Source organism: Centruroides vittatus, unplaced genomic scaffold (genome assembly GCF_030686945.1).
Source record: "Centruroides vittatus isolate TY-2023 unplaced genomic scaffold, ASM3068694v2 contig_3330, whole genome shotgun sequence".
Taxonomy (NCBI): Eukaryota; Metazoa; Arthropoda; class Arachnida; order Scorpiones; family Buthidae; genus Centruroides; species Centruroides vittatus.
In genome coordinates this window covers 1-12,385 of record NW_027122138.1, presented here as the reverse complement: position 1 = coordinate 12,385, position 12,385 = coordinate 1, and the positions used below count along the sequence as shown (strand labels likewise).

At 32.2% G+C, this 12,385-nt stretch overlaps 1 long non-coding RNA gene across 1 annotated transcript; it reads right to left on the bottom strand.

The window, feature by feature from the left end:
- Window positions 1–1,113: 1,113 nt before the first annotated feature.
- LOC136973963 (uncharacterized) lies at window positions 1,114–3,376 on the bottom strand. Its single transcript, XR_010880573.1, has 3 exons — window positions 3,352–3,376; window positions 1,405–1,471; window positions 1,114–1,126 (listed from the first exon to the last, which is right to left on the bottom strand). It is a non-coding gene; the product is annotated as an uncharacterized lncRNA (long non-coding RNA).
- Window positions 3,377–12,385: the final 9,009 nt, after the last annotated feature.

Genomic DNA, 12,385 nt, shown 5'->3' with positions numbered 1-12,385 from the left:
GTTTTACATACTTGCGAAAAAAATCTTTAATGGTTGTGTCGTTGCTTTGAACTTCGATCATAGACAAAACACTTTCTGCTTTATGAAAGGATCCGCTTACGCTCACTTAAGTATTTAGAGTATAGCTGAAATGGTACATAAAATATGAATTTCATACATGTTTTTATTTCATTAAGATAAACATTTCCAGTTATATTCACGACTAGAATCATTTGTTCGTTCACAAAATATCGTATATCTACCACCTACATTTGAAAAATTTTATATGTTTATATATTGCATATTGTTAAGCACGAAAATTTCTAATTTAATTTTGTTCCATCTGAAAATTCAACTAAACTAAGTTAACCTGCTGTAGATTCTAAACTTCACAAATAGATAAAATATTAAAATATTAGACTATTCTAAATGTCATCATTCTTAATCTAAATTTCACAATAATGTTTGTGTATTGAAATACCCAAAAAGTATTGTAAAATGTGAGTAGTATTGAATATAGAATCATAAAAATTTTTCTTCTTTATTAAATGAATTTTTGCTTTTTTCACTGTACACCTCCCATTAAGACAGTGTATTGCAAATGATAAGTTTTTCCTATGTTGCGAACCAGAATTATTAAGACCACATAATCACCGAAAAATTCCTGAAAGTAGATCCAGATTCGATTTTGCCTCCTTCAAGTAATATTCATACTTTATGGACTCTTCGATTAGTAATTCTTTCTTCTTTCCATTGTCATTCTAATGCCGTTTACAGGACGAAGAATTACGTCAGCAGAAGTAACAATTTTATCTCGAGGATCTAAAGAATCAATTGTAAAGTGACGAAGAACGTTTGCTAATATTGTCTTCATTTCCATCATTGAAAATCTTTGTCCTAATGAAGAAAACACCTTTGAAATGATATCATTCGTATTTTATGTAATTTTTTGAATATTTGTACGTACCGAGACAATTTCTTGGACCGGCAGAAAACGGAATAAATGCAAACGGGTGACATTTTTTGATGTTTTCTGGTAAAAATCGATCGGGATCGAATATTTCGGGATTTTCGAATACAGTCGGATTATGATGAATCGCATAGATACAAATGACACAAGAAGAATTGGCTGGCAAACTATAGTCTCCTGTTCGAGAAAAACAAATAATATAAGAATTTGTAATTAAAACTGATTAATGCAAAATTACGGTTGCCTTGTTTCAAACATCTTTATAACTCGCCTTTACTTCACTTTATACCTTGTTAATCAAAGGTGATCAGGTGACAAGACAACTGATAAATACTTATAAGAAATTCGGTAAATTAGTTGTTTTCAGAATTCGTATTTAAATCATTTCAGTTAAATGTTAAAAGTTTTTAATTTAAAAATACAGTAGTTAAAAATCAATATACGAATGAACTTACCTATTTTCATTTTGGAAGGACTGTGTCTAACTATGAAAGGGACGGGAGGATATATCCTTAATGCTTCCTGTAACAGTTAAAGATTTACAAAAACATACACGATAGCAACTATAACATATAAAAAAAAACAAGTGAATTAAATACATTTTATTTTTACTATTTACAAGCACGTTGCTTTTTGTAATAGTTCATAATTCATGAATTTGACAAATTTAACTTATTGAAACTTCGATGCGAATTATTCGATATGTTATATTTTGATAAATGTGAAAAAACCTGTTCATAGGTTCAGCAGATGATCACATTAATATTATTTAAATTGACTTGTTTTTATCATAGAATTTTCGAAATAATAAAATAATAAAAACAAAAAATTTATTAATTGTAGTTTCCTCTAACAATTGCTCAAGAGTATAACATTTTCCTACTTCTTTAAGGTTCATAAATGTTAAGTCCATCAAACATCAGACATTAAAATATGGATAATTCTGAATTTCGCTAATAATTCATACTTTAACAATATGTATTGTATATTTATTTCATATTTCATTCTAATCAGTTATTCAAAATAAAATGAAAATGTTAGATTTTCTGGATCCTTTATCATTTTCCTGTCTATTTTTATAATTGCAATTTTCGGATTATTCAAATCAATTGTGCTAAATAATTGTTCTTAAAGTTTGTAAAAATGTAAAGTGCTTCAATATTTCATACTAAATTAGCCATATTGCTTTACTAATACCGTGATGTACTTATTGTAAAGAGTGATTCAAAAGTCAGAAACAAATTTAAATGTTTATAAATTTATGAATTTTGACACTACAGTTGAGTGATTTTCACGAATTATTTAGAATAAGACGTGATTTTGTAGTAAAGACATTTCATGTAAATTTTAGTTATAATAACTGTCTACAGGTAACGCTGTTTACCAAAGAGTGACCTACTTTGTACAGAATTTCCAGGGTTGGCGATTCCTCACCGGATTTGGAAATATGTCAAACACGGTTTAGTAACGATTTTTTTAAATCTATGTTGTTGTAAATTTATGCAAGGCTTGTTTAAATTTTTGCTGAAAAGTAGGGTCCGAGTTAGGCTCAGACATACCAGACAATAACCATTGCCTAGAAATATTTTTAAAGTACTCCTAGGCAATTGTTATACCCTAAAACAATTTAAGTGATTAGTAAACAAACTAAATATACATGTAGAATAATAACGTTTTATACTAATATAATATATAAAGTTATTGCTTTTTTGATGTTGAGATCTAAAATCACGGAGTTTGCCGAGGCATAAAATATCATTTTTATCATTTTATGTAAAAACATTGATAATACAAACTAATATAGAAAAAAATTTGGTGTATAAATATAAAAAAAACTCTGTTAAAAATAAGACAAGCATAATTATCAATTAGTAATACTTTTTTCTTGGATATTAATAAATTAGTAGACTTGTACAAATATCTATGTTTTTACATCAAGAAAATTCCCTGACAGGAATTTTCTTGATATAAAAACATAGAAATTTTATGAAATTTACTTTAAAAATCACTTATACGAAATTATAAAGCTGGTCCTGACTTTTGAATTATCTTGAATTTATAGTGGTTCTTCTTCCAGTATACACGAAATAAAGTATTTTCCTGATTACTAAAAATGACTTTGTTAACACGTGTTTTTTATGTTTAAATTTATGTGTATCTATATCTGTATTTCATATAATTTATAGTTATAAATATACTTGATAATCATACCGAACATAATTTAATTGTAGATATTTTTTAAAATTATATTTGTTACAGTAGAATAAATAAGGTTTCAATGAAATTAACTTTTAAATGAGTTTCGTGAAAATTCAACTTTTATTGGATTTATTATAATTGTGACATAACTGTATTTATTAAACTGAGTAAAATAACTTTTAAACATAATATGAAAACCATACCTTAATTACACAATCTAAATATTTCATTTTCTTCAAATCCTCCACGGTGATGTCTCTATACTTATCATTTCTGAATATTTCGTGCAGCTCCCTATATACTCTCTCTTGTACGTCTTGATGTCGTCCCACCAAATAAAGTGTCCAAGAGATTCCATAGGTGGAAGTATCGTGACCCTAATTAAAGAAAACAAAACAAAAATTTTATTACGAATAATTGATCTCATGGCTATTCTTCCATTGTAGAGCGTACAGTAAAACATTATAAGTTATTATAAATGCCCTCTTGTTTTCTCTTAAATGCAGTATTTCGAAAACAATTACTTAGAAACACATTAATTTCAATACATAAGAAAACACTTACACAAATGTAGGTCGAATTAAAACTTTTCTATTTTACTCATGTGTGAAAGTGGTCACAAATTGCAACAATTTTAGCAATTAAGTACACTCCGTTAAGAAATTGATATTCAACTAACAATTAAGCACAGAACGTTTGAGACAACAGGAAATAAAGACTTCATTTTCCCAATGTACACATAGGCACTTTGGGCAAGAAGAAGTCTATTAGATCTTCTACTAGAACGTCTTGACGTAGCAGGAAAATAAACGCTTCTCACGTGTTATTCACGGTCCAATATGAGTATCGAAAGTAATGGGTTTATCTGCTTTAGATGGACACAAAGCTGAAAACTTTATATTAACATACTGATAAAACTTTACTTATCACCTACTTTACCCTTTATTTACTGTAATTTATGTGCGATTTTATCGTAATCTGCGACTAGTTGACAAAATATAACGTGTTCGACGTTATTAAACTTGTAAATTCAAGATTGACACTATAATTTATTTAGGATACAAGTGGCAGCAACCACTCTTCTTAATTTAATTGACTTTTGCTTACTCCAAATATAATACTTTCTGTTTGCCCTCTAACGACTTCTTCTGTCAGAATTCGTTCGTTGATATGGTAATGCAACAGCAAGTCTAACAATGGCCGTCTTTTCTTACTAAACGTATCTTCTTCGTATGCTTCAAATTTTTCAAAAAAATTACACTTGTTTCCTTTTTTCATCAGCTTTTCCTTCCTTCTTTTAATGACCTAAACGATAACTTATTAATATGAAAATAATTGTATTTTTAGTAATGTCTAATGGTAACTCACCTCTGTATTAAATTGACGAACAAATTGAATATTTGTTCTTAAGTTTCGTCCTAATGAACTGAATTTAAATATTGCAGGTATCCAATACCATGGCTTCATGAACCATTCGAGCAGCGAAGATGTTATCCTGCATTATAAATATGCCAAATTTTATTCTGTACTAAAATGTACAGTACAGAGTGATCAAAATGTTAACAATAAATTTATAAAAGCATATTTTGGTAAATATTATCCGAAATAGATGCAAATATTATAGAAATAATTACTCATTATTGTCAGTCATTTCTCCATGTCTGACTCATCGTATCATAAATGAATTGATTAGTATATTCATTAATTAACATTGAAATATATTCAGTAGAACTCTCCTTTTTTGTTTTCGGTTATTTACACCGTACAAATAATTTTCATTTATTTATACAATCCAAACGTTTGTTGACCAACAGGAGTTATGTTATTGAATTTTCCTGTAGCGCATTAACAGGACCACCAAATTGATGCATATGAAATGCATTTCTGAAAACTTTAAAAAGTTGCATCTTGAATGAACAATGAAACATTTAAACAAGGCAACCCTTTTTATAATTATAATATATACTTTACTTAATACAATATTGAGTGCAATATTACATGTACCGGTAGAAACAAAATAATTTTGAATCACATACGTAAAAAATACGTAAGTTTAAAAACACAATCAATTCACATCATAAATGGTGATAAACTTAAAAGTTATATCCTTTGCACTCTTAACGCCAAAAAATTCTTAATTAATCGGTTGTTTGGAAAGATTTTTCCATATCATTAATTACTAAATATAATAAGTGTGTAAAACTTAGAACAAAAAAAAATTTATAATTTGTTTCTGAAATTTCTTTTTGAAATCATTGATGGTAACAGCATGGTTAACAGCCATATGTTATACGAATTTAACAAGAGTTAATTGTTCCGTATGAGTTGGCTTAAGTTGTAGCAAAAATGGTTAATGTTACCCTAGGATCCAAAATGGCGGCAGGGAAAATTTTTCCCTACTTCGGAGACTGCGACGGGGAAAAATTTTCCCCTGCATTCAAGATGGCCGCGGTTCCGGCCGCCATCTTGAATTTCTCTGCAGACTCCGCGGATTTTTTAACCGAAATAAACAATAAAAAACAACAAAAAGAGGAGTTTTTTACTCACTTTTCGATTGTTCGATATTCTGAGTATGATCTCCTGTTTGGGGGTCGACGAAATTTTTCGAATGGTTGACTGTTCTATGTTCGACCGCTACTCCTTCTATGTCGTCAATGTGCATATATCCTTTCCATTCGTCCGTTATTATCGTACTGCCGGAATTCACGTATTTACAAACGATCCAATTCACAGTGTTTTCTGATCTGTCGTTCACCTGACATATGAAGCATTTCTTATCTTCATCGCAATGAATGCAAACGGACTCGGTCGGCTGTATGCTTAATTTTACAGCAAAATTCGATGCGTTATCGATACGGGGAGGCAAACCTAGCTCCGAAAAGTCGTCTTCCATTAACTTGTAGAAATCACGGGAAGTGCATCTCGACCAAAATTCGTCGTTGCAACTCAAATCGGCAAAACTAGTCATTATCGAACAATTGGCAATAAACTAAACGCGGGGAGGTAAGGAGAGGAAAAAAACACGGTCTTTCCTTAATTTCTGATTACTTGGTTCTCTAACTTTTAGGATTAAATTGTAATAAAAGAAATAACAATACTTACTAATACTGGAGGAATTAATAATAATAAATATTCACCGATAGCAATTTGTGTGCAAATGAAATATCGTTACGAAAAAAAAAACACAGCAATTAATCCAATACGCAATTCGTCGCAACACAGCAGTAAACGATTCCAACAGGAAACTAGTCGATTTGCATAAAATTGCCCAGAAATGAACAGAAATCACGTCGCAGATCATGCATTTGCATATTCGTTCGTAACACCCCTACGAATTTCCCGCCGATTTTACTCTCGCACGACGTCACGAAAAGGCTCCCTCTACCGTCGCAAATTTACACACTACCGTCTCCGTTTCGAGGTTACAGGATACTCGGCAACGTCGAACGCAGGGTAGAAACCGAACGGGAAAAAATCCCCACGTCGTCGACGTCTCGACTCTAGGGAAAAATTTTTTCCCCGTCGCAGTCTCCGAAGTAGGGAAAAATTTCCCCGGCCGCCATTTTGGATCCTAGGGTAACATTAACCGCAAAAATTATACAGTAATATTTGTCGTTTCCATCTATGTCTAAAATATATTTTTGTATACTTTCAGATATTACATAAACTACAGTAGTATTCCATTTTAGGTGTTTACAAATCAATATTTAAAAATTATGTATAATTAGTAATTTTTAAAAATCTTCATGGAAGGTTAAATTTTGTAAAAATTTATTAATAAATTGATAAACAATATTTGAAGTTAATGAAATGGGCTGTCTTTCGTTAAAAGTCTGCAAATAGAATTTTAAAGTAAGTAATATTTATTGTATTATAAAAGGTTAAATTATAGTCCTTCAGCAATTAATGTCTGTATTAACTTCTGAAGTTAATACAGACATTAATTTCTGAAGGACTGTAATATAACCTTTTATAATACAATAAATATTACTTACTTTAAAATTCTATTTGCAGACTTTTATCAAAAAACAGTCAACTGAAATATATAATAAAGTTCACGCAAAACACAATAACACAATGATAATATCAAACACGTACTGTACTGTACAATCATTGCTATACTGTGTCTAAACAAATACAAACCAGATATCTCTTACTAGCATTTTATATGTAAGTCTGGAATTTTTTAACAAATGTCATAAAAATATATTTTGTTAAAAATGTTGCCTGTTTGTTCAACTGCCATTTTGTGGTGAACAATCATCCACGCCTGCACGCAATTGCCCGTAAGTATTAGTAAGGGTATAACGGCCAATCGAAATCAGGTAGCGCTAGCTAACAAGCAAATTTTATTGTGCAGTTGATAAAGGCTTCCAAACAACGAATAATTATCCAGAAATCTGTGTCTAATCCCTACTGAACATTTGCTTGTATTCTCGTATGTGTTTACAGACTGGAAATTTTTACTGGAATTTCGCATCAATGTTTCATTTTTAAAAAAAACTCGAATTTATTATAAAATTATCAGAATAAAATCAATAGTGCATGATATTTAATTGCATAATTATTATTTTGATGTTTTCTACTTACCGATCGATCTAGCATGAAAGTTAAGCATTTCGATTTCTTACTTTGAGCATTTAATAGAAGAAACTCCTAATGCCGTGGCTAGGTTTCAAAATAATTCATTTTTAAATATAATTAAATAATAATTTCCATTATATTATGTATTATTAATCAAATTTCATAATTACCTGCAATTATATCTAAAGAGCAAGGTTTAATCATTCTATTGATATTTCACATACTTCATTCTTCTTCAGTTTCTTAAGTTTTCTATAATTACATTCGACTTTTCATTAAAATATGCATGAATATATATACAGTCGAATGCCGATAGAGAACATGACAAAAGCTCTGGCATTTGAAAATTTTTCTTTCTTTCTTCCATTATCGGCCTTTACTTTAAATTAATAAGCATATTAAATATACCAATTTGTACTTAATTTTTTAAACTTATGCGATCTACTGTACTTTGATCCAATTTAACAGGATTTCATGCTATACTGCGATTTATGCAACGCACGAAATTAACGTCTTTACAATCAAAATAATAATTTATTATCTCACCTGGCATCCATAAAATTCTTAGTATAACTCAAGCTCTGATTCTCGTAGTATAGTAGACGAAATAAGCTTTATAAAATAAGAGGACCACCAGAACCATTATAATTATACCAATTGTATTGTTTGTTCCTTTATTGATTTGTTGGATAACTCTACGTGTATAAAACATTCTCCCAAACCAATTTAAAAAACACTGCGTAGCTTCTACTCTGTATTAATTATGATGCTTACTTTTTAAAACTTCGCTTATCTTTATGAAAGTTTCCTAATTTCGACATATTTCGCTTACGTTAAAAATTAATCCTACCCTTTCACTCCCGACCCTCTAGTCCACTAGGCCTATGCACCACGTCCGGTTCAAAATACCAAGTCTTCTAACCCCTCACCCCCGCCTGTTGCACTCCGACCATATACGTACTACACTGCACGACCGATCTAGCTCAACTCCCTCATCCCCCACCCCTTAATACAATCATATTGTGTGAGAAACGCTACATGGATTTCATCAGGACCAATGCCCAACACCTGATCTCGCATGCGACTCCCTGGTTGAGTACTATGGGTGTCCCTCTTCTGTTCCACTACCGTGCCCCTCCCTGCACCCGTCACCCTAGGCTTCCTCCCTGCCCCCCACGTCACCTTACTTGAATCCCGGCGGGGGCTCTCATGGGGCAAGATGACGCGGCCGCCACTCCTAAGCCTACATGACACAATACCTGAGTCCGCATATGCGACCCACACTCGCCTCACCACTCGGCATGCACTCACAAGCCCCTGGCGCTGGACAGCTCACTTCCATATTTTGACGCAAGTCGCGTCCTCCCTGCGGACTTCCCTGCAAGCACTTCCCGCAACCGGCCCAGTCCCGCTACCCGTTCTACAGACTTCGCCTGCTTTCCCTGGTGATCATCTTCTCACCCCTAATCCCTCCCCTCAGCGCCCCCTTTCACTCCCCCACCTCCCATCATTGCCTCCACCTTCACCCTCCACCCATCCCCTCCCTTACCTTGGACTGGTCTGGATGAACACCCGACCGGCCACGCACCACGGTCACCAGGGCGCCTCATTCAGCCATGAAAAAATGAATATTTTTTACGTCCTACCACGATGATATCGGCATCTTTTCTTTTCAAATAATAAACCGATGACCATACGAGTGAGTTGAAAAAAAGTTCTATAATTAAACAAGAACATTTAAGACTGAAATGATATATTTACGGCTTAATTATATTTTAGTCTATAATTTATCTTGTTTACAATTCCAACATGAGAAAGTAACTAGTTCCTTGTTACTTGTTCGCGGACAGAATAAACTTTTTCCATTATAATTTCATCGTTTAGTTATATGTAGCTATGCCAGACACTCGCGTGTTGAGGAGCTCTCCTCTGCGTATTATTGTTATATTGTTCAGACAACATTCTTTAACAATGAGTCAATATGTATTCTAGTGTCTCTATGAGTCAGACAGTGTCTCTAACATACACTTAGAATAAAAAATGCATCATAGAGAAAGTCAAGCTAATACACAAATAAAATTCTCCATTTAATTTTCATAGGTACTAGACCAAGCAGTAGTCTTCTTGTGATCAATACTATAAACCGCGACTTAATAAATGTGTAACGAAGGACTAGTGTACCACTGTACCATTAAGTATAATTGTAGATTTAGCCACAAATCAATTTGTCAGCCATAGCTAACATACTTTCGAGAGATAGTCCAAACTTGTGTTTTCGACATCCTCCCTCCAGTTGAGAGATAGACAGATTAATGTTTCTAAGGATTGGTCATACTGGTTATACAGTAGTGTGTGCACTGGTGCTGATGTAATTAACCTTCACATTCGCTGTTATAAGACAACAGATGGGACAAAGACCTGTATATTAATTTAGGCTTACATAACTAACTCTCTTATCGGTAAGTACTACGTGATATAATATATGTGCACGGGAGCGCTGAAACAGTTCAGACTACACCTCACGCACCAGTCGGTATTTACTTAGTTTGAACGTCTACAATGACCTAAGATATGGCTCTTTGCGATGTAATTTCCACGTCTGTCTCTCGTCCTCGGTTCTCATTTTTTTCTTAATTTTGTTCTGTGTGCGGATATACGTGGCGCTAGCAAGTTCCTTCATTCACAGTTATCACAACACATCACTTGCAGTTCTTAAAATGCGGTGTGAGATAGAGCCATACATACGACCATTTCATCAGATGTTACGCCAACATTAATATACTCATGAGTTATATAAGTTACGGATGAATTAATATTCTATCGCAGTTCCTGCAGGCAACTACGATAATTTGATACTTGGCCACTCGTACCCTATAACACTTAGTCACCTATCCCATGCCGTCTGGAATGTGCTATATATACTCTTGCCCATCGCCATAGTTATTGTGTTATATAAGTGTTGATTTGTTTCTATAATACCTTAGAATTCATATTTCCAATTTTAGAATAAGATTGATTTTTTCAATCTGCGTTTTCACTGTAAGAAATAAACTCTTTCAAAGTCGTGAATTTTACTCTTGGTGATAAGATCTGATATACAGACGAGAGGACCTACTTTATCTATGGTAACATATAGATTCCTCACTCATCAGGTAGTGTCATAAGCATTTCTACTCCTCCCAGGGTTTAGGGTGACGTTGAACTTTGTATATATTAGGTTTTCTATACCTATATCTACCAGCTCTGAAAAAAAGAAGGATCGAAGATGGTTTTCGCTGATATTTGTCAGGACTTTAGATTATTTATTTTCTTAATAACATATAAATTTTGAAGATTTTGGTATAGTGCATCAATTGCTTAGTGCAAAGTGTGTTTCTGACTTTTCTCAATATGTCATTGACAGATTTATTTCGTGCAATAATTGCATTGGTTCTATGTCTCTCACTAGCCCTCTTGATTAATTGTTGTATAAATCACCTGCCTAGTTGCTCTCTCTCTTCTCCTGTAGTACCTTGTGTGTATAAAGATGCGAATTTTTTCTATCATATTAGTTATAATAAACCATATTTTTGTATGTTTTTTATTATTAACTGTGATCATTTTACCATCATATATCAGTTTTCTACAGAATAGTTTTGTATTATCATAGATATACAGTTGTGGTTTACATAACCTGTTTTTGTGATATCGGAGATGAACCAGACCACTCTTTATATGAATTTTTTTGTCTTAGCCACATGAGGACACGACATATGCTGTGTGGGATAATAGTTAGAGGCATATCAGTAGAGTAATGATAATGTTACTTTACTAAGCGTATCTAATCTTTGAAAATTAATCTATGATTTAATCTCTAACAATCTTATTTGACAAAGAGTTTTACATTTATTATCTCAATATTGCAAAGAAATTGATACCTCATGATAAATTTTTTAATTTTATATAATATACGACTAGCAATGTTTATATATAATCTGCTCATATTCATTAGTGTATATTTACTAATAATATCATTCATAATGACATGATATATCTTATGTATCTCTCTCTGTGTTACTCTACTCCACGACACAATCAAGAGTATTGGAGTCACATTAATAATTGCTACTGAAGAGCAATCCAAACCAGAGTTGTCAGATTGATTTTACTTTAAAATTTATCTCGAAAAAACTTATGAGAAATTTTATCGCAAATTGCTTGTGCAAATATGTATGTCGTTGATATATTATAAAATAGTGTGTTACGTACTCGTTTAATTGCATAATTTACTTCAATTTAATCATGTCATAGAGAGAAGTCTCTCAAATATTGACTATGCATGGTAATAATTCAATATAAATATCGATTAAATTTTTTCTTTGATACTTCCTGATATTTCCTCCACTAGAGGCAAAATTGACTCTATACAGACAGCTCGTCACACATATATATATAGGTATACATCTCTCAAATATTACACTATGCGTAATATTGTGATTGAATTATTTATCTTTACACGGTCAGGCACTCCCTACGCAAGAAAATGTTGATCTAGATGATACAAGAGATATCTTATCGTGACGATCAATAATGTTAACTCAAGTTATAAGACTCGACTCTTCACAATTGTTTGGATAACTTTTTCTCATTATACAAGAATGAATAACTGGCCCC